This window comes from Pseudorca crassidens, chromosome 9, assembly GCF_039906515.1.
Source record: "Pseudorca crassidens isolate mPseCra1 chromosome 9, mPseCra1.hap1, whole genome shotgun sequence".
Taxonomy (NCBI): Eukaryota; Metazoa; Chordata; class Mammalia; order Artiodactyla; family Delphinidae; genus Pseudorca; species Pseudorca crassidens.
Window position 1 is genome coordinate 50005330 of NC_090304.1, and position 21799 is coordinate 50027128.

The following is a 21799-nucleotide window of genomic DNA, read 5'->3' on the forward strand; positions in this document are numbered from 1 at the left end:
TGCAAAATGGGACCTGCAAAAACCTCTCTGGGTTATGTGATGCTTCAAGATAAAGCAGATAAAGAAAACAGCAGTGTCTGGCACACAATACGTATTCAATAAATGATCACTGTTCTTAAGCTAAAAGGTTGATTTCTGGCTCTTTCTGCAGGTACCCAAAGTCTACCTAATAAACAATAACCAAGTCCTTGGGGGAAACCACTTCAAATTCTGGATTTTTATACCCCCCACAAAAATGTCAAAGACGTATTTCAAATGGGAGACTGGATGAAGCCAAATCCAATTCTGGGGGAGATCCCATGGGACATTTAATGAAAGATTAGGTACTGGGTCCTGGTATTCTTACCCCAATTTCCCTTCCCAGTGGGAATCAGCCATCTGCCTGCTAACCTGCTCAAGAGACCACGGACATGGTGACTAAATATTCCCCAACACCTCTTAGCAGGCCCCCATAATTCCCACAAATCTTCCTGGGAGTAATCAGCCCCACCACCTGCCTACTACTGCAACAGGTGTGCTAAGTTTGTCACTACTCCAGTAGAAGGAGGAACAAGAGTGGTAAGAGCCACATCACCTATAACTCTCCCCACATATCAGCATCTCCAAGGTGTGGGTTCTGTGGAACCAACATTTGCTAAGTACTTTCTGAATACAAAGTGCTGGGGATAAGAAAGACACCATTCTTGTCCATAAGGTGCTCACTGTCTAACAGTGAGGAAATAATAGGGGAAAGAGAAACGTAAATCTGATAAGCCACTACCCATCAACTCTTGAGGCCTTCCTATGCAAGTGTACTCTGCTTTATCAACCAACCAAAAAGGTTTTCTTAGTCCTTACATATGTTCATCCTGTGCTGGAAGCTTCGTGGGAAATGGGAGACAATGACATGGTCCCTGCTTTGAGGGGCTTACAGCATGGTGAGGAGTAAAGGTAAACATACGAGAAGCGGACTTCCCGGGGCTTCCCTGGTGGCGCAGTGCTTAAGAATCCGCCTGCCAATGCAGGAAGCACGGATTCAAGCCCTGGTCTGGGAAGATCCCACATGCCACAGAACAACTAAGACCATGCACCACAACTACTGAGCCTGCGCTCTAGAGCCCATGAGCCACAACTACTGAGCCCATGTGCCACAACTACTGAAGCCTGCGTGCCTAGAGCCCATGCTCCCAACAAGAGAAGCCACCACAATGAGAAGCCTGCACGCCACAACGAAGAGTAGCCCCCGCTCGCCACAACCACAGAAAAGCCTGTGTGCAGCAACAAAGACGCAACACAGCCAAAATAAAATAAAATACATTTATTAAAAAAAAAAGAAGTGGACTTCCCTGGTGGCGCAGTGGTTAAGAATCTGCCTGCCAATGCAGGCGACACAGGTTCGAGCCCTGGTCTAGGAAGATCCCACATGCCACTGAGCAACTAAGCCTGTGCACAACTACTGAGCCTGCGCTCTACAGCCCACGAGCCACAACCACTGAAGCCCACACATGCGCCTCGAGCCCATGCTCTGCAACAAGGGAAGCCACTGCAATGAGAAGCCCACGCACCGCAACGAAGAGTAGCCCCTGCTCACCGCAGCTACAGAAAGCCCGCAGGCAGCAACAAAGACCCAACGCAGCCAAAAATAAATTAATTTTAGAAAACATATGAGAAGCATGAAATAATAGAATAAGTAAATGCTAAATATAACTAAATGCTAATTATAATTAATTGCTTCCTGACCCTGCAAAACCCAACGTGATTCCACCTGTCATACAAACATCACAATCTTGGAAATGAGCCAATTCACCTAGGCTTTGGCAAAAGCAAGTGAAGTGATTAAGGGAGTTCTCAGGACGGCAGAGAAGCTAAGGGGCCTATGTTTTCCTCAGTTTTGGATGGTTTTCATCCAGCATGGCCTATCTGGGGGCACTGACTGCCTTGCTCCCTAGGTAGGATTAAGGCAGGTAAGTCTCAACTACTGCACTGCAAAAAGGCTTTTCTGGTGGTTGGCCAACCTAAAGTTAGAAGGACCATGCTTGGCCCTTGGAGTGAAGGCAGAAATGTCCAAATGCTCTACTGGGGCTTCTCTGCGGGGCAGGGGCGGGGGGGCGGTAAGGTCTGAGCAACGCAGGAACAAGGGAAATGAGGCCCAGATTACCTCCCTGTCATCCCCACTGCTGCCTCTAGACTTGCTATCCTTTTGGTGAGGCCCAAAACTGCAGTCAAATTTTATTTGCAACCGAAGGTAGATCTTGCCCCCTCTGAGAGATTCCACAGCTGTGTTGCTAAAAATGACCCGACGAACCTCTCCCCTTTATCTCAGAGGCAAAACATACAACCCTTACATCCTCCCAGGGGAGCCTGTCTAAAACTGGTGTCAAGGCCAAATGCCTTCTTCTGTGCTCCCCAGGCACAGGAACAGGCAGAATCCAATACTCAACATGAGGCAAGACCTTATCAGCTCAAATCCCATAGAGGGGCACCTTCTCAGAGACAGGACACTTTCAGGGCTTTTAGGGCAGCCCAGCCCTTCACTCTTCTCCAGGTAATGAATGACTGAAGCCAGTGGCACAGCTAGTCCTCGGCACGGGGACTACAACTTTAAGCAGGCCTTGGCTTGGAACCTAGGGATCCCAGCCAGAGCACCATCCTCCACACCCTCCCCCTGAAATCTGAGGCAGGCCCCACCCAGAAGACTGGGTGATGGTGACTGAAAAACAGATCCCCGCAATTGTAGCCTGGAACCATTTCACAGAAGGGTCTGCTAAGATTCACCCCCAACTCAAACAGGCAACTCCTCACCCCCACCACCCCCGATCAACAAACAAAATCTCAAAATGCAGGCCCTCTGTGGACACCTTCAGAGTTCCTACCTACCTCTTTCTTTGAAAAGAAGTGCCCCAGAAGAGAAGGCACCCTCTCTTTTCTCTGGGCTCAAGAAGGAACCAAGACACAGAAGCAGCTGCCTTATAAACTAAAGCCCTTGCAACCTCCTTACATTTTCAAAACTGACATAATATAACTCTCTCACATCAGGATCAATTCCCACATTTACAGTAACCCCTCTATGTTTCCAGAGAAGATATATCAGGACAAGGAACTTGACACTCAAGAGATACGCTGGCACCTGGCCTGTACCCTCTCTGGGTCTTAAAGAGTTAAAACCTAGTCCTGGTTTCGTACCAGGGCTGAAGCTAATGCAAACCACCTGCTCAGATGCAAGGACCAGGACTGGAGGGTCAGGTTGCTGAGCTCTGGGGTCTGTTCTGGAAAAGCTTCAGTTTTAAGGGTTCACCAAGTGATAGGCCAAAGGCCAGAGGTCTGAGTTGTGGCAGCACTGCTCTCCTTACCGCCCCCCCCCAACTTGGGTGCCAGCACCTCTTAGCCACTTAACTGACCTCCTAAACACCAGCCCTACCCCAAGATAACACCAAAGTAATCTTTGGTCTCAGAGAGCTGTAGAACTATACTGATCACTCAGCCCATGGGCCCTTACCTCCGCTGGACCCTCATTCTTTCAGGTGCTAGCTCCCATTCCCAGAATTTCAGGACCCAAAGCCCACACAAACTCTCACCTCCAAGGTTCCTGCCCTAAGACCCACCCCCTCTCTACCGTGGGTTCCAAAGGCCCACAGGCTGACAACTCATAAGGGAAATGGCTTTCCCAACTCTGTGCCCACGTTGAATAGCAAGATTTACCACTACTTACCCAAACAGCCAGCCTGCCTGCCTGTAGCCATAAGCATTCCAAGCTCTGTACGCCTTTCTAAAAGGGATACCACCACCATCTGAGAGACCGCCCCATCCAAAGAGTGAACATCCTAACCCTGAGGGTGTTCTCCTCTGACAGGTGTGGAGGCACACTCCAGCAAGCACTCAGACCTCATCTGGTGGGTTACCCCAGAGCAGCCCAATGAAGGTCAAGCTATGGGATCAAGGGCTAACTTGTCATAAAGAACAGGACAGGAAATACCTTGCTGGTGCATCCCCTGGCTCCCAGGAGGTAAAAGGCCCAAGGACCAGCAGCTTCAAGAGAAGCCAAGGAAGGAAAAACACAATCCTTTTCAACCCCTGGGGAGTTCTGAGCAGGATGCCTTGTGCAAGTCCAAAGAGGTTTTCTGCACCCCTGAGGTCAGGGCAAACCAGCTTGCTGGATGTATTTCCTGAGCCCTCTGAGGGGCTCACTGTGGACTCAGGCCTCCCCCTCTTCACACAGACCATCCCCTCTGTGTAGCCTAGAATTCGGCCCAGAGTCCTGGTGAGGAACACGAGACGAACTGCAAGGGAAACCAAGGTTTCCCTCGTTTCTTCCAAGTGGCTTACTGCTATCGCCCTTCCCCCCATGCTCTGGAGGGTCCAGATCAGAAGGCCGTGGGCACAAGGGCTGCAATCATGAACCAGATCTGGGGCCTAGAGCCACAGACTACACACGCACACCCGAGTTCACTCCAGCAGTTCATCAGCACCTGCCCCACTGCTATATTCACACCCCCTGGTCCCTACCAGCTGACGAAATGAACCTTTTCCACTCCCTACCACCGCGTACACACCCAGGCCTCACTCGGGAATGGAGACGCTCCCCCGAGCTGTCTACAGCTCAACGTGCAGGCGCACACGCTTTCCCCCTCTGAACAAAAACACGCTGACATCTACGCGAGGGGGGAAGAAAGCAACCCTTTGCTCTGAAAGGCGCCAACTCCCGGATGTTGGCAAGCTCTGCTCCCAGCGCCAGTTTCAGAGTGTTTACTTGCTTTCCCTCTCCTCTCCCTCCCCTTCAAGGATGGTGCAGGAAAGGGAGGTGAAGAGGGGAGTCCACCGCACCCCCTCCTCCATGTTTGAACAAAAACCCAGAGAAACAGTGAGGGAGAGAAAGTCTCAGCGCGGGGGTGGGGGTGGGGGGGTGGCCTTACCAGACTCCCAAAGCCACACGTATCTACAGGTTCTAATCCGCCATTAGCACTTAAATCTTGAAAGGAGAGGAGGAAGGGGGGGTCTAGTGGAAAGTAACCCCACACACAAAAGAAAAGTTGTTGGTTTTCTTCTCAGCCTGGCAGGAGCGATCTTCCTGGCTGACAGCCAGAAGTGCGTCACAATCAGGAGTCTGCTTTCTTTAAAGGCGCAGCAAGCTTCCGCGATCTGGGAGCGCAGGCGAAGCAGGGAACGCTCAGCAAGGGGGGGAGGGGTGGCAGTCGGGGGCAAGGAGGAGGGGGCCCTGGAGCACTGGAGAGGTGGGGTGGCTAAGGCTTCGCCCGCAAACAAGAGACTAGGGCGCACGGGGGGTGGGGTGCGGGTGGGGGAGGAGCCGGCAGACAAAAGTACTGAACTGAAACGGTGGCGAGAGCCAAAGCAAATTGTGGCGTAAACACAAAACACACCTCACAGCGGCCTGCCTGACAAACCTGATATCCCCCGGACACTCCCCCTTTGCGCTCTTAAGACAGCAGTGACAGCCTGTCCATCTCTGGCCAGCAGCGGAAGGGTAGGCCACGGACTGCCCTGATGATTAGATCAGCCCTGCCTGGCGGCGAGCAGGGCAGGGAGGAAGACCCGGGAACAGAGGCTTTGGAGAGCGAGCAAGACGCCAAGCCCATTTAAACGCGGGCAGCTTCCTGCCGGCTCCAGGGAGCGCTGCGTCTCCAAGCACACAGGCCGCTCGCACACAAAGCGCCGGCCTCCTTACGCGGGCGCCGCCTGCCCTGGGACATGGCCGCCCCCGAGCCCGTTCCCCGAGGGAATCTCTCCAGCCCGTACCTTCTGCGTGGCTTGGCCAGACTGCTGCGCTGCGCCCGCTCCTCCCCCTCGGCCACCCAAACAAGGAGCCCCGGCAGACTGCGGCCCTGGAGCGCAGGCCTGCGCTGTCGTGACTGCGCGCTATTGTCGACTGCGGAATGGCCGCCAAAATCCCAGCTGTGCTGCCAGAACCTAATCCCCTGTTCCGCTGAGCATTTGTGGGGAGGGGCTGAGGGGCCAAGGCACGGGACCTAGTACGGCAGGCACTGGCTGGAGCCCCTTAACACACACAGGCACTGGGACCCAGCGCCGGCATGGCCGAAAAGAAAAGATGTCTGACTCTTAGAAAACAAAACCACCGCGTTTACACCCATTAAACAGTGACCCTCACCAAGACCGCGAGAGAAACCCACCAGTCATCAGGAAGCCCCTCATCTTCCACTTACACCACAAACATTTATTAAGCACCTACTGGGCAAAAGGTACTGCTGGAAGACATTTTAGATGCTAAGGTCGATTATAATTCTAAGAAATGTGACTTGAAATTGTATTTCAAGACAGCATGTGCTCTCACAAAAAGATACAAAAATTCTAACCAGTTGAGAATAGGGAAGGACTAAAAACTAAGTGATATTTTAATCTGGATCTTAAAACACATAGGTAGGGCTTCCCTGGTGGCGCAGTGGTTGAGAGTCCGCCTGCCGGTGCAGGGGACACGGGTTCGTGCCCCGGTCCGGGAAGATCCCACATGCCGCGAAGCGGCTGGGCCCGTGGGCCATGGTCGCTAAGCCTGCGCGTCCGGAGCCTGTGCTCCGCAACGGGAGAGGCCACAACAGTGAGAGGCCCGCGTACCGCAAAAAAAAAAAAACAAACAAAAAACAAACAAAAAAACACATAGGTAGAACTTGCCCAGATGGAAATGGAGAGAGAAGTAAGGAAGAAGGGAAAGCAGAGAGAAGGTGTGGAAGTAGTGGAGGAACAGACTTGAAGAGGGAACTGGGGTAAGAGCTGGAGAATCTTAAACTTCAAGAAATCGAATTAAAATCTGGACGTTCATTTTGTTGTTTGTTTTTAGCATAGAGATGTGGTGTGATGAGAAGTGTGCTATGAGAAATTATTCTGGTATATAAATGAATGAGACTAGCAGCAGGGAGGTGGGTCAGAAGGCTGCCACAACAGGCAGGAGACAGGTGATGAGGACTTGGGGGGTAAGGTAAGAGAAAGTGCAAAGAAGGGGAATGAGAGACACGGTGGAGACAGGATGAAGAGAAGGGAATGACTGGAAGCAGAGGAAGGAATTATAACAAAGAAAGTGTGAGGGATGGCAGGGAGGACAGAGAGGCCATATATAGAATTAAAATAAGTGTAAAAATGCTAGGGATCATGTTAGAACAAGAGAGAAAACAAGGTGCAATAGATAGCAGCTAATGCTGACTGAGTACATACTGTGCACCAAGCACTGTTCTGCTGGCCTAATGTGTGTTAACTCATAAATCTGAAAAACTCCCTTTGTAAAGTAGATACTATTATCACTCATCTTTACAGTGAAGAAACTGAGCCACCGAGATAAAATAATTTGCCCAAGATCACACAGCTCATGAATGGCAGGACTGATACCACTTGCTGCTCTGTCACCCTGGCAAGTAACCTCTGAGTCTCAGTATTCCTATTTGTAAAACAAGGATAAAGATATTTTATAAGATTGTGATGAGGATTAAATCACATCTATAAGATGCCCAACACTTTGGCTAGCACATAAGGCACAGGGTGGTACTTACCAAAGGTTAATTCCTACTTAGACATTTTGGCCCCTTGTCACCAAGGTGTCCAAGCATAAGTTGGCTCACCATTTGTCAGGGAAGCTAGTGGGGTGCTCCTTCCTGAAAGAGATTAGATCCTCAGGATGCTTGCTTTCCTTCCATCAGTCTGCCTCTATGGATTTTACTTTAAGGTCAGCTTAAATGTCAGCACCTCAAATATTAACGGATAACGGTGGTTCTTGGGGAGGAGTTAGATTGTAGGGGACTTTCTACAATATATGTTTCTTTTTATGTTTGAATTTAATTTTAATAACCATGTATTACATTGGTGATCAGAAAAATGTGTCTATATTCTGCATTTGTCACTGGTACTGACTTAACTGTATATGCAGGGAAGTCTTGTTTTCACATCTAGAATGTAAACTCCTCAAGGGCATAACCAGTTCCATCTCTCTATGATCCCCCATAGTACCTAGCACACTAGGGCTCCTTGAATCTGTTCCATTGAACTACATCTGGATGGAAGGCTTCCAAATTCAACCTTCTGGCCACCAGAGAACGACCGTGGTGAGTGGTGGAGATACTGTGGAGGGGGTCAGACCAAGGTCCATTGCTGCAGAGACCTCCCATGCCCCGGCTTCTTCTCCCAGGCAGGCCCTGTATCCTATTCCTATAGTATCACTTGCAGTCTGTGGTTAGCAATCGCTATTGGTATTCAAAGATGCACCAGGAAAGTAAAGGCAAAGCAAAAACCAAAGCTTTTATAGAAAAGCAAGGTGGCAAACATAATTTAATGACAGGCACGATCAACACTCCAAAAAAGGTATGGGGTGAAAAGAGGAGGCAGGCCTGCTCAAATCACCCTGGCCACATCTGGCACTGTGTCAGCCCTGCTGCTCCCTAGCACATGAAAGAATTGATACTGTGTCTCAAAAGAATACAAGAGGTTCTCCCCCCACCCTCCCTTGGCTCTAAACTCAAGGCAACAGCTTCCAGCTGTGCAGCCTCAGAGGCTCTGAACTCTCCTCTGGAACCTGTCCACCAGAGTTGCCAAGCTTCTGAGCGGCGGGGGGGGGGGGGGCAGTTTCCCCAGCCTCTCCCTCCCCCACCACAGAGCCACCCCTCCCCTCCCCTCCCATGGCAGCCAGCCAGCAGAACTTCCCCACCCCTCCTCCCAGCCTAGCCAGGCAGTAGGCAGGCCACATGGCTCCTGCTGGATTCCACAGCCCTAGCTCACTGTCCAAAAGACTAAAAGGGATAAGAGTGGTAAAACCATTTTTAAAAGAAAGAGAGAGTGAAAGAAAAAGGAAGAAGGGAAAGAAAATGACACATAACATAAAATTTGGAATAGGCTTCAGATAGAGGTTGGAGGGGGTTGGTGATGGGTGCAGAATGCACAGGGTGTTTCAAAGGGCCTGGTAATATTACATCTTCTGAGCTGGGTGGAATATGGTGTATGGGTGTTTTATTATTCTTGTTTAAAATGTAAATGTTATAATTTTAAGTGTATTACAATTTTTATAAGTTTAAACAGAAGATGGGAAGTGAGAGATTCCCCTGAGACAGTTCTGGAATGGGTGGTTCTTAATACAAATAATTTGTCTAGCCTTCAAGGCCATCTATGACCTGACCCCGGTCTTACCTTCCAGAGTCATCTACTGCCCTTACCCAAACCCTCCACCCTGCCTGACTGGTCTTCTCACTATCTTCTGAAGTCCCTCTGAACCTCCTACCTCAGCCCACCAGCCTGGAAGGGAAGCTTTCACCGTAGGAAGCGGTAGGCTAAGGGCCAATGAGAGCCTCTCTCTCAGTCCCTACAGGCCCTCCCACGAGGAAAGCTGGCAGGAAAAAAATTCTTAGGGTTCCATTACCCTATGCAATGCCTTCTAGTCCCTCCTCCCTCTGCCACCTGAGGTCCTAGCATAATAAATACATAAAGACTAACATTATTGTTGCTGTTACTGTTGTAATTAATAGCTAATATTTAATGAGCACTTGGTATGTGCCAGACACTATGCTAAACACTTCCGAGCTTTATTTCGTTTAATCCTCATAATAACCCAGTGACACAATAACCCAAAATACTATGATTATCACTATTTTACCGAAAAGGAAACTGAGAATTAGATTACATAACTTGCCTAAGGTCACAAAGAGTAAGTGTTAGAGGCAAAATTTGAGCCCACCTTGAGCCCAGGTCCCATCCTCTTACACTTACATGGTCATTTCATCTAACTCTCAGGACAATCTATAAGGTGGGTTTTATTTCTAAAGATGAGGAAATCTGAGGCTCAGGAATTAAGTGACTTAGTCACATAAGTAGTGAGTTATCTACCCGGTCTCTGCACTATTGTCTACTGCTCTTGAATAAGCAATCATTGAATGAGTGAAAAAAAGGTAGCACATTCTCAGTGGCTCAAAGAAGCCTTGTACCTCTACCTCCTAATAAAAATCAACTGTTTAATCAAAAACATTCAACAGTTCCAATTTCAAAAGTAACCACTAAAGAATTTTTTTCTGAAGATGCAATAGCTTTACAAACATTCAAGGACAAAAACTCCTCTGAGGCAGCAAGCACAGAAGGAGAGTCTTCTACTAGAAGAGATGTTGACATACCTCAAAGGTGAGAAGCCATGGAGAAAGAAGGCTGCAGGAAATGCCATTGGCTGGAGGGAAGGACTAATATTTCAGAACCCTGACCTGGAGCTTATTTACCAGGCCTCATTCTCCCTCTCCAGAGGGTAATGGCAAAGTAATGAGGCAGTGTTGGTAAGCCTGATCTTTCTGGGGAGAAAAGCAGAGGGTAAATCAAAACCCAGAGACGATTCATTATGACATCCAAGAGGCTCTACTCAGTTCTCCCTCAAGAACGTCTTTCTACAAAACGCCTAAGAACCTGTCACCCTTTTTCATCCTCACAGAGGAGCAAATGGCTCTGTCCCTAAAGGCAACATATCTAGCACAGTGTTTGCTCACAAACACAGAACTGATGATAAGGTAAAAGAAACTAAAAGAACAGGTTTTTGTTTTGTTTTGTTTTGTGCGGTACGCGGGCCTCCCACTGCCATGGCCTCTCCCGCTGCGGAGCACAGGCTCCCGGACGCGCAGGCTCAGCGGCCATGGCTCACGGGCCCAGCCGCTCCCTAGGAACAGTTTTAATGTAAAGATTTGCAACTCCTGGAGACAGCCTTGCTAATGATGGAAAACACACTAGGTTTGCTGTTGGAAGCCCCAGAGGTAAATTCTGTATCAGCCACAGACTGTATTTGTGGCTTTAAGCAAGGCACTTGCCCTACCTTGGGTCTCAGTAACAGGTGAGGGTCAGATCATATCTAAAGTATCTCCAAAAATTTCCCATGATTTCTTTCTCCAGGACACCATTCTCAACAACAAAAATCTTGCAATAGGGCTTCCCTGGTGGCGCAGTGGTTAAGAATCCGCCTGCCAATGCAGGGGACACGGGTTCGAGCCCTGGTCCAGGAAGATCCCACATGCCATGGAGCAACTAAGCCCGTGAGCCACAACTACTGAGCCTGTGCTCTAGAGCCCACGAGCCACAACTACTGAGGCTGTGTGCTACAACTACTGAAGCCCGTACGCCTAGAGCCCGTGCTCCGCAACGAGAAGCCACCGCAATGAGAAGCCCGCGCGCGCACCACAATAAAGAGTAGCCCCCACTCGCGGCAACTAGAGAAAGCCTACGCGCAGCAACGAAGACCCAACGCAGCCAAAAATAAATTTAAAAATAAAATAAAAAATAATTTTAAAAAATAAAAGCCACAGAGAAAGTGCAATTTATAATTACATTTATCTAAACAGCCTAAAGAAAAGCAGCTTTCTATACCTGGTCAACAAATCACAGAATCTCAAGGATGAAAGAGACCTTAATGGTCTTCTAGTCCCCCCTTACATCCATGAGGGAATACAGTGACAACTTTGCTGAAGATTTCCTATCTTCTGACTGAGACAGAAATATTTTTTTTAATTAATTTATTTTTTTGGCTGCGTTGGGTCTTCATTGATGTGCGTGGGCTTCTCATTGCAGTGGCTTCTCTTGTTGTGGAGCACGGGCTCTAGGCACGCGGGCTTCAGTAGTTGTGGCATGCGGGCTCAGTAGTTTTCTGGCTCGTGGGCTCTAGAGTGCAGGCTCAGTAGTTGTGGCGCACAGGCTTAGTTGCTCCACAGCATGTGTTATCTTCCTGGACCAGGGCTCGAACCTGTGTGTCCCCTGCACTGGCAGGAGGATTCTTAACCACTGCGCCACCACGGAAGCCCAAGACAGAAATTTTACAACTTATTTGTATGCCTGAGCAAGGCCTGCCAATTTGAGACAACCTGTGATTTCAGAACATAAGCTTGGAGAACAGGGACCCTGACCAGGATCTGGTTTGTTTCAAACAGGCTTTAAGTAGCCACAAAACTCAGAGGACATCTCTCTCTTCTCCCTTCTCTCCCTCTCTCCCACTCTCTCTTTCTCTGTCTTCCTCTTCCTCGCTCTATCTTCCATATTTCCACCTCCTACATAGCACTGAAACCTCTGTTTTTCTGGTTCAAATCCATTTCTCCTTCTACCACACCAGGATGACTTTAACCACTGATAGAAATGAACAAATACAAATATTAATAGGGGCTGGATTTCTGAAAAGGATGCCAGATTGACTCAAGAACCAAACTTGGCAATATGTTACCAATAAGTAAAATAAATGGGACTAATGTCTAACATGGTCATGATAAAAAATTAAAAAAAAACCCTAACTATTTAACAGACTTCAAGGATTTAAAGAAGGCTATGTCTCACATCTCAATTAATCCCCCCTAAATTTAGAACCCTAAAAGGCAAGCATGTTTATTACAATTTTATAACTAGGAACCTAAGCCTCAAAAAGAAGACAATACCTGCCTCCAGGTCAACCACCAAGGTTGCAGAACCAGAACTCAAGTCTAAATCCATGGCTCTCTCCAGCCCAACTCGGCTACATCCTATACCTTTCTCATCAGCATAGCCTTTTTTTTTTTTTTTTTTTTGATCAAGTCATTCTATTAAGGGGCTTTGGGGGAGGGTCGAAAGGCTGGGAGGACGATCAGATCCAACGTCCTTCTCCCAGCCGGGACCTTCCCTGCTTCACAGTCCCCGAAAGAGCATAGCCTTTTATTCATACAAAGCACTTAGGAAATCCTTGTTCAAATTGTTTTTCCTACAGCTCCTGAAATGGGCAAGGCAGGAATCATTTTCTCCATCCTTAAAGATACTAAGTAACTTGAACTGCAGTCGATAAAATAACATCCCATGTCTCTGGCATCACTGAAAAGTACAAAATTCCTCACAAGCAATTTTCCTAAAAACTTCCTCCCTTTAGGACCAAACCTTTTTTTAAAAAAAACTATTTGTAATACAAAGTCTCGAAAATGCATAAGATATGTTACTCTTTACTTGTAGTTAATGAAATTTAATCAGGGACATTCAACTATAAACATGAAAGAAACACCTATAAATACTGTGCTGGGGACTCAAAGATGAATTAGACAGGCTCAAGATCCTGTGTAGAAACAAACATACCTATAACTCACCTAAACATGAGCCCAAAGAACATGGCCTCGGGTAGTGTTGAAAGGAAGGTGAGAGAACACTGGAAAGTCTAGTGGAGACCAGGAGTGACTTACTAAAGAGCACTGAGAGGTGCTGAAGGGTTCTGAGCAGGAGAATGGCATACTTGTATGTGCTTTGGGAAAAGATGAATCTGGCATGACATTGAGTCCAGAGGCAGAACACCGAGTTAGGCGGCAATCGTAGTGGCAGAGACAAAACTGCTGCTGTCAGGCAAGGGCAGTAGGAACTAAAAAGAAAGGTATATTTAAAAGGCATTGCGGAGGTAGACTCCAAGCTCTTAGGATACGGGAGTGTGGGACAGGTGGGGAGCAGAAAAAACCTCTAGGATTCTTGCTTTGGTGAAAGACTTCAGAAGAGGAACACAGGAGTTACTGTTTTACAGGAGCTGTGAGGGACTGATTCACTCAGGAGGGATGATGAGGAAAGCTTTACCAAGGAAGTAACATTTAAGCGGAGTACTTAAAGTATGAGTAGGATGAGTAGGGCTTCCCAAAAGAGAAGTTAAAAAAAAAAAAAAGCATTCTAGCAGGGAGAACAGCATGTGCAAAGACAGAGCTTGTTACATTTGAGCAATGGCATGCAGTTTTAGTAAGGTGTAGCAGATGATGAGGCTAACTAGTACTAAATTGTGAGGTACTTACATCACACTAAGGAATTCAGATTTTATCCTGCAGGCGATGGGAAACAACCAAGGTTTCTAAAGGGAAGAAGTAAAGGGGAGTAACATAGATCAGATCTATGTTCCAGTCGGTATGAAGTACAGGCTAGAATGGTGAGAAATAGGAGGAAGGCAATACAGCATAATGGCTAAGAGCATGGGGTCTGGAGTTGGACAGCCTCCTTAAAATCCTGGCTCTAGACCTTACTAGCTGTGCAAGCTTGGACTAGTTATTTAGCTTCCCTGTGCTCCCAGGTTCCCCATCTGTAAAATGGGAATAAGAATAATACTTTCAGTTTTTTGGCCTGAGGCGACCCAGCACTGGAGCCTACCCGGCTTTTTGGTGGAGCTGGTGGCAGACTCTGGGAGGGCTCATGCTGGGGAGTGCTTCCCAGAACTTCTGCTGCCAGTGTCCTTGTCCTCACGGTGACACACGGCCATTCCCCGCCTCTGCAGGGGACCCTCCAATACTAGCAGGTCCTGTTGGAAGTCCTGCAGTCAAATCCCGCTAGCCTCCGAGGTCTGATTCTCTCGGAATTCCTCCTCCTGTTGCCGGACCCCCAGGTTAGGAGGCCTGGCGTGGGGCTCGGAGCCTTCGCTCCAGTGGGTGGACTTCTGTGGTATAAGTGTTCTCCAGTTTCTCTTTGGCCAATAGCAGCTGTGGAAATTTACACCCCCCACGTGCTGGAGGCTCTCAATGGGACAGATGTTCAGTTAAAATGCACTTTCTCCAGCTTTGCCCCTGTGGGTGATGCTCTAACAGTGACCTGGAATTTCTGTCCTCAAGATGGGGGTCTAAGCAGTTTGTTTTCTACTACCACGTGGATCCCTTCAGACCCATGAGTGGGCATTTCAAGGACTGGGTGGTCTGGGATGGGAACCCTGAGCGGTATGATGTCTCCATCCTCCTCTGGAAGCTACAGTTTGATGACAATGGGACATACACCTGCCAGGTGAAGAACCCACCTGATGTTGATGGGCTGATAGGGGAGATCCAGCTCAGAGTCGCGCACACTGAAAAGAAGAAGAAAAGCTCAACCAAGAAAAAAAGGCTTCTGCTTACTTAGAAGACACAGACTAACATTATTAGATGGAAGCTGAAGATTTCCAAGAACAAAAACCCTGAGACAAGTTGGAGTTAATGGAAGCTTTTCTTTGGCTTTTCCAGTTGTGACCTGTCTTCCAACCAGCTCCGCAGTATATAACCACCTAGACAAGCAACGTTCCTCTGGAGCCAGCAAAGGGCCCTTCTTGAGCAGATACCACCAGACTCACACACACACAGCCCTGTTTCTAAGGTTTTATTTAATTTCAGAGTACAAATACTGTATTTTTTTCAAATGCCCATTAGCTTTTATATACTAGGAAGCTACATTTTTGCCCTTAAACACTCTTTGTGGATTATGACTTGTATACACATATATTGGCATCAAATGGGATAAAAGTCAACTTTGTCTGTCATAACATTTCCTTTAATATATTAGTTTCCTTAGAGCAGCATTCTTGCTACTAAAGTTAACATGTTTACTCTTTCCTTCTCACACTCTCAAAAGGTGAGCTAATTCTCCCAATTGTTTTTGAGTGATTAACAGAAAATCCTAAATTCAAACTGTTAAAGAACAGTTTGATTTTCATGGCTCTCCTGAAGTATGGGACACGTATTATTTTATTGAATTTCTTTCAATACCCTAGATGGTAGGTTTTTGTTTTTGGTCAATTGATCCAAGGTTTACAGTAGTACAAGTCTAAACCACAGAGTAACTAGGGAAGGTTACATAAATGCTAATAGATTGACAAATGCCACCTCAAGATGAATTGCTTGTCACCTTTTTTCTGTGCTGTGACAAGCAATCAACAGTTCAGATCTTTCACGAGCAGTGAAGTTTAGCTTACTATAGTTTTTCCCCCAATTCAATTATTTATAACAATAGAGCAAAATCTATGCTCATTTGTAGACTGGAATCATTAAGCAGTTAAATGAAGGTTTCTGAAGGAGTATATTACAATTTAAAAATTTAGGGCTAGTGAAAAACATCAACCCTAAATGATAATAATTTTGTATAGTGTTATACAAAGCTCTGAGAACTGGAAGAGATTATTTAATTTTTTTTCTTTTATTTATTTTTTAATTCAGTTGCTTATTTGGGGGGAGGATTTGGTGTGGGGGCAAAGAAATACCAAAACTAACAGAATGAAACCAACAACCAACTTTATTATTTTTTTTCTCTTATACTAGTAGATAAAACAAACTTTATAAGTGGGTCATGGAAAGAAGAGTGCTTTTAAAGAAGTGTCTAGTCTCCCAGTGTCTTTCCAAACTTAAGCTACTGCAGCACTTATTTGAAGAATAGAAAACATCTAAACGTTTAGGAACCTCTCCCCCTACCCTCTACCCCCCCATGTTTACAGCTTGATATTTTCAGTTTTCACCAACTAGGCTGAAGATGTTATTTCTTTTAACGAACTGGAATTTCCAAATAGTTTATCTGTATTTAAAGATGATGAACTTTGATATTTTTTCCAATACTAAAAGAAAACCTGGTATAATTTACATATGGACCTTGATTCTGAAATGCATTCCATACCTGTCATTTTGCCTTTTATACTGTCTAAAAAAGTACAGTTTCAGTACCCAGTTTTGAAACTCAAAATTACATTTAAAGTCTATATTATCTTTCACATTTTCTATTTTTCTCTATAATTCAACCTTTGAAAATATAGTAACTGGGTATTTCTTCAAACAGATGGCCTGGGTGATGTTCCATAAGTGTAAAGAGGTAGTTAAAAACTCATGGAAGGTGTTCCCAGCAAAACTTGTAGCTTTTGTGTCTTGGCTAAATATTCAAGGGTTAATATAGCCCTGCTGTTCAGTGTCTTTTACTTGAAGAGAACTTTTGTATTGTAATTTATTTTTTATTGTGCCTTAAACACTATGTAAATAACCTTCAGTAATAAAGTATTACAATTATTAAAAAAAAAAGAATAATACTTTCTCAGAGGGTTGATATAAGGAATTCACAAGATAGTATGTGTAAAGAAAGTGCTTAGCACAGTACCTGGTACAGAGATAAATGTAGCTACTATTAGAGGCTGAAAATTCATTAGTAAAAAGTTACTTCCTCGTGTGGTCTAGTGTTGTCCAGGCTCTTCTTCCTACCTGAAGCTTTCTCTTCCTACCTATTCACCTGATTAATTCTAACTTATCCTTCATACCTTAGCTCAAATGTTACTTCCCCATGTAAACTCTCCCTAACCATCTAGATTAGGTCAGGTTCCTACTATGCACAGCACCATACCCTTTCCTTCATAGCACTCATAGTCTCTAATTACATCTTTTTATATTTCATTAATTTCTCTTTTTCCTATTACCATAAGTTCCATGAACTCACATACTGTGTGCTCACCACTGAATTCTTAGAACTGAAAAAACTCCTGGCACACAGAAGGTACCTGATAAGCATTTATTGAATGAATGAAAGGTTTCAAATTATGTCATTAAAGTGAACCTCTTCAGATGCAATCTTTATACAGAAGGCTAGAGATAGAGATTTGGGTCACATTTGTAACAGTGTGACTATAATCAGAAGTGGGTCTATGGTGGGATCACACTTGCCTCTTAGGCCTGTAAAGGGATGGTGTATTCATTTGCTATTGAAATTGGTTAATCTTAGGCCAAAGCCTCTGCCTTACACAGCTCCAGGAGGCACCAGCATTAAGACAGGAAATGAGAGACTTTGGGAGAAATTCCAAATCCTTAGGGATTCCTTTTAGGTCTTATATGTTATTTCCATTTTGGAGAATTTAACAGAAACTAGTGACTACAACAATGTCAACAAAAAAAGGAGATAACACAGGTGGTTAAGAGAATGGATTTGAGGATCAGACAAACTTCTTCATTTTCTCTTCTTACTTGAGGTTCACATCATCTCCTGCTTGGGACTCTACGTCCCTCACCAAAAATGACTAGCAGCTCTGTACAGCTTTTCACCACTGACAGTGTTTTCCATCTACAAAATATTTCACGTGAGATCACAACAGCTCTGTGAGATAGACACTATTGTTTTCATTTTATCAAAAAGAAATGAAGTTCATAAAAGTACCTTACCTAAGGTCACACAACTAAAAAGCAACAGGACCACGATGCAACTCTGATCCTCTGGCTCCAAACCTGGAGCTCTTTCCAGCAGACTCACCCAAGATAATTATGAGCCATCCCGATGTATACTTTCACTGCATTTAAAAAGAAAACAGCACGGGGATAATGACTGGAAGGGCATCATGGGATGCTGCTAATGTTCTATTTCTTGATATAGCACTAGTTATCCACAGGTGTGTTCACTTTCTGTAAAGTCAGGAGCTACATACTTTATAAACTTTTCTGTGTCTATGTTATACTTTAAAAAGCAAATATGAGGCAAAATTATGATAGAGACTAATCAAAATTCAGAAGCTTTAAGTTGGATGCCTCAGGGCTACATACATATTTATCTAACTTCCCAAGGAGCAGCTACATATAGGACACCTACCAGTTAAATAAGCACAAAATCCTTGCACACTCAAATACCATATCCACCCACTGGGATTAGGAGAAAGGGAACCCCAGGAAGGGGCCAAGAGTATAGTTAATGAAAAAGAAATTGGCACTGAAAAGTAGAACTATCCTATATCATCAATGATAAGATATTTCAATTTCAGAGATAATAAAAATGTGAAAAAATGGCCAATGCCAATTATAAAATGCATTCTAATTTTAGACTGTTAAAATGCAAAAACAACAATAACAAAAGATGGGCTTCCCTGGTGGCGCAGTGCTTAAGAATCTGCCTGCCAATGCAAGGGACACAGGTTCGAGCCCTGGCCGGGCAAGATCCCACATGCCGCGGAGCAACTAAGCTCGTGCTCCACAACTACTGAGCCTGAGCTCTAGAGCCCACAAGCCACAACTACTGAGTCCGCATGCCACAGCTACTGAAGCCTGCACGCCTAGAGCCTGTGCTCCGCAACGAGAAGCCACGACAGTGAGAAGCCTGTGCACTGCAACGAAGAGTAGCCCCCACTCACCGCAACTAGAGAAAGTCCGCACCGCAGCAACGAAGACCCAACATGGCCAAAAATAAATAAATAAATATTTTAAAAAAGAAAAACAATAAAAGCCATTTAAAAATAAATGAAATGTAATGTTCTAAAATCTCAAGAGGTGGTTCAACTGTAGAACTGTAGAACCATAAACCTGTGGAACGTTAGGGCTAGGAAGGACCTTGGAGATCAACATCTCCTGGTACAAGCTCTTCATTTTAGAGGCCCTTGTTTAACAGTTGTTAAATGATCTTATTAAATTAAAGCTCACACATCAAAAAATTTAGAACTACGACTACAAAATTGGTTCCCTTACTCCTGGGTTCTCTTTCCACTACCCAGATACCTCCACTAAACCCAAGAGAAGATTTACAGGATAACTCTGTTTTTACTTTCATAATTCTTTATTTCATTAACTCACTAAAAATAATTAAAGCACCTCTTAAAAATTAAGATGAAAAACTGTTTAGGAAACTTCAATTTTTACTTAGACAAGTTTATATTCCTTGTTCTCTAAAACCAATGAAGCAATACAAAGTTAGATTAAAAACAAAATTAGTACTCTCTCAGCCTCCAAGTCCCCCCAAAAACATAAGCAAAAATATATTTTTATATTTAAGAGGATTCTTTTTATTGTTCTCTATTTTTCAAAAGCTAGGCTTACATATTAACATTGCTCTGCAACTTATTTTTCTCACTTAATAATTGATCATGAACATCCCCCCCAAGGATCAGTAAATAAAATTCTAACTCATACTTTTAAAAAACTGTATAATAACAGTACATATAAAGGATATACCATAATGTGTTCACATATTTTCCTACTGATGGACATGGCTATTTCCAATGTTAGCATTTCAAACAGTGCTGTAATGAATATCCCTGTACATATTTCTTTTTAAATGAAACAAAAAAACTATTTCTACACACACGCTTTCCTTGTTGTCCCACGTTTTGACTGCTTCTTTTCCTATCATCATCCGTGCCTTGCTTGCTCACAGAATTCTTCTCAGGGCCCCGTGTGATAACCGAGAACAAAGCAATCTGGAGAATGTCAAGACGCGACATGTGATGGTTACTGTTGGTAAATTAGAATTGGCCTGTCTGGCCGCCTCTCCCAGCCACCTGCGCACAGTGCCCGCCCACCCCCTCATCCATGCACTCCTTGTTCTGGTCTCGGCAGCTGCTTCCAACTCAACTGACGTGGGCAGAGCTGGATTGGGGAATTAATCCTACTGTGTCACACTCCTGACCCTGACAAGTGCAGACAAGCCCACCAGCAATCCAAACTAGTGGGAAGGAGAGAGAATACATGATCACTATGAAATAATATAATACAAAAGTACACAGAGTAAAATGCAAAACTCCCCATTCACCAAACTTTAACCCACATTTGCCAATGGCCCTCCCCTCCTCAGAGGTACCACTGTTATAAGTTTTCTGTATAACCTTTCAGAATTTTCCTAAGCATGCACACACACACATACATATATGTATATATACATGTCTGTATAGATACACATAGATATGTATACATACATATACATATGTATACACGTATGTGTGTAGACAAAGAGTGTGTTTGGTCTACCTACCTGTTGTCATACTGTATACTTTGTCCTGCAACTTGACTTTTTTTTTTTTTTTTGCAGTACGCGGGGCTCTCACTGTTGTGGCCTCTCCTGTTGCGGAGCGCAGGCTCTGGACACACAGGCTCCGCGGCCATGGCTCACGGGCCCAGCTGCTCCGCAGCATGTGGGATCTTCCCGGACTGGGGCACGAACCCGTGTCCCCTGCATCGGCAGGCGGACTCTCAACCACTGCGCCACCAGGGAAGCCCCTGCAACTTGACTTTTTCACTTAAAAATTTTTGACCTGTTTCTTATTAGTATATAATGGATTCCTCATACTTTTAAGAGCTCATGAAAAATGCCACGGTAAGGTTGTGCCACTTTATTTTCTCATTTTGCTATGTTTGAATATTTAGGTTGTTCATAGTGTTTTGTCATGACAAAGAATGCTCCATCGATAATGCTGGTGAACCTCTTTTTACATACAAGCTAATATTTCTCTAGGATATGTACCAATAATTGGAATTGATGAAGTCTGTGCATGTTAAATGTTGACAGGTACCCAAATTAGCATCCAAAAAGGTATACCAATTTATAGTTCCACCAACAGAACATAAAACTTCCCTTTTCGACACCCTTCCAACAATAGATGTTATTTTCTATTTTACCAATATAAAGGATAGAAAACAATATACTATTGTTTTAATTTACATTTTCCTGATTTCCAGAAAAGTTAAATATCCATATGTGTAATTAGTCATTCTTATTTTTAATGGAAAGTATTACCATTTTGAATTTAAACAAGAGAACTCAGAGAGGCTAAGGTGACATAGCTAGTAAGTAGCAGACATCAAAGCTAAATTTTTGAACAACTTCCCATCAAAGCTAGGCCTTCTGACTATCTAAAGTATTTTCCACTACCCAGAGGTCAATAAACTATGGCCTGAGGGCAAGCTGCCCCAATTCTGTAAATCAAGTTTTACTGGAATACAGTCATGCCCATTCATTTATGTATTGTCTATGGCTACTTCAGTTCACCAATGGCAAAGGTGAGTAGTTGCAACTACGTGGCCTGCAAAACGAAAAAGATTTATACCTGGGCCTAAACAAAACAATAACTCACATTTAACACCTAAAGAAAAGTTTCATAATGAGATTAACTGTTGTCCAATTGACTAGAGTGTGGCTATCTTAGACAGTGTGGCTCATTTTAAAATAAAGTATATGCAGTACAGGTCTGGTATATAATATTGAAGAAAAGAATCCAAAACACTCAAAAGAAGTCAAAAGACACTCCTCTACTTCTTGGTTAGGACACTACTCTAAAGAGTTTCCTATGTGCTATTCATCATCTTCCTTGTCTCTTTAATTTCAACTAATGGGAAACAGATCCGGTTCCTACTGTCCTTCAGTGACT

The 21799-nt window shown here is 44.7% G+C and overlaps 1 protein-coding gene and 1 pseudogene across 14 annotated transcripts in view; one reads left to right on the plus strand and one right to left on the minus strand.

The window, feature by feature from the left end:
• Nucleotides 1–21799, minus strand: part of NUMA1 (nuclear mitotic apparatus protein 1) — a 73176-nt gene that overhangs the window by 31494 nt on the left and 19883 nt on the right. For 3 of the 14 annotated variants that reach the window (XM_067750173.1, XM_067750172.1, XM_067750163.1), the window contains exon 1: nt 4890–5149. The exons of 3 other annotated variants lie outside the window; for them this stretch is intronic. The gene's annotated coding sequence lies outside the window, so the exon portion shown is untranslated. Of the gene's footprint in view, nt 1–4889; nt 5153–5378; nt 5622–5730; nt 5871–13718; nt 13775–14701; nt 14750–21799 lie in introns of those variants that run through there. 8 more of the 14 variants (XM_067750166.1, XM_067750167.1, XM_067750176.1 and 5 more) reach the window with 6 other exon arrangements.
• On the plus strand, nt 13059–15339 carry LOC137231143 (myelin protein zero-like protein 2 pseudogene; annotated as a pseudogene).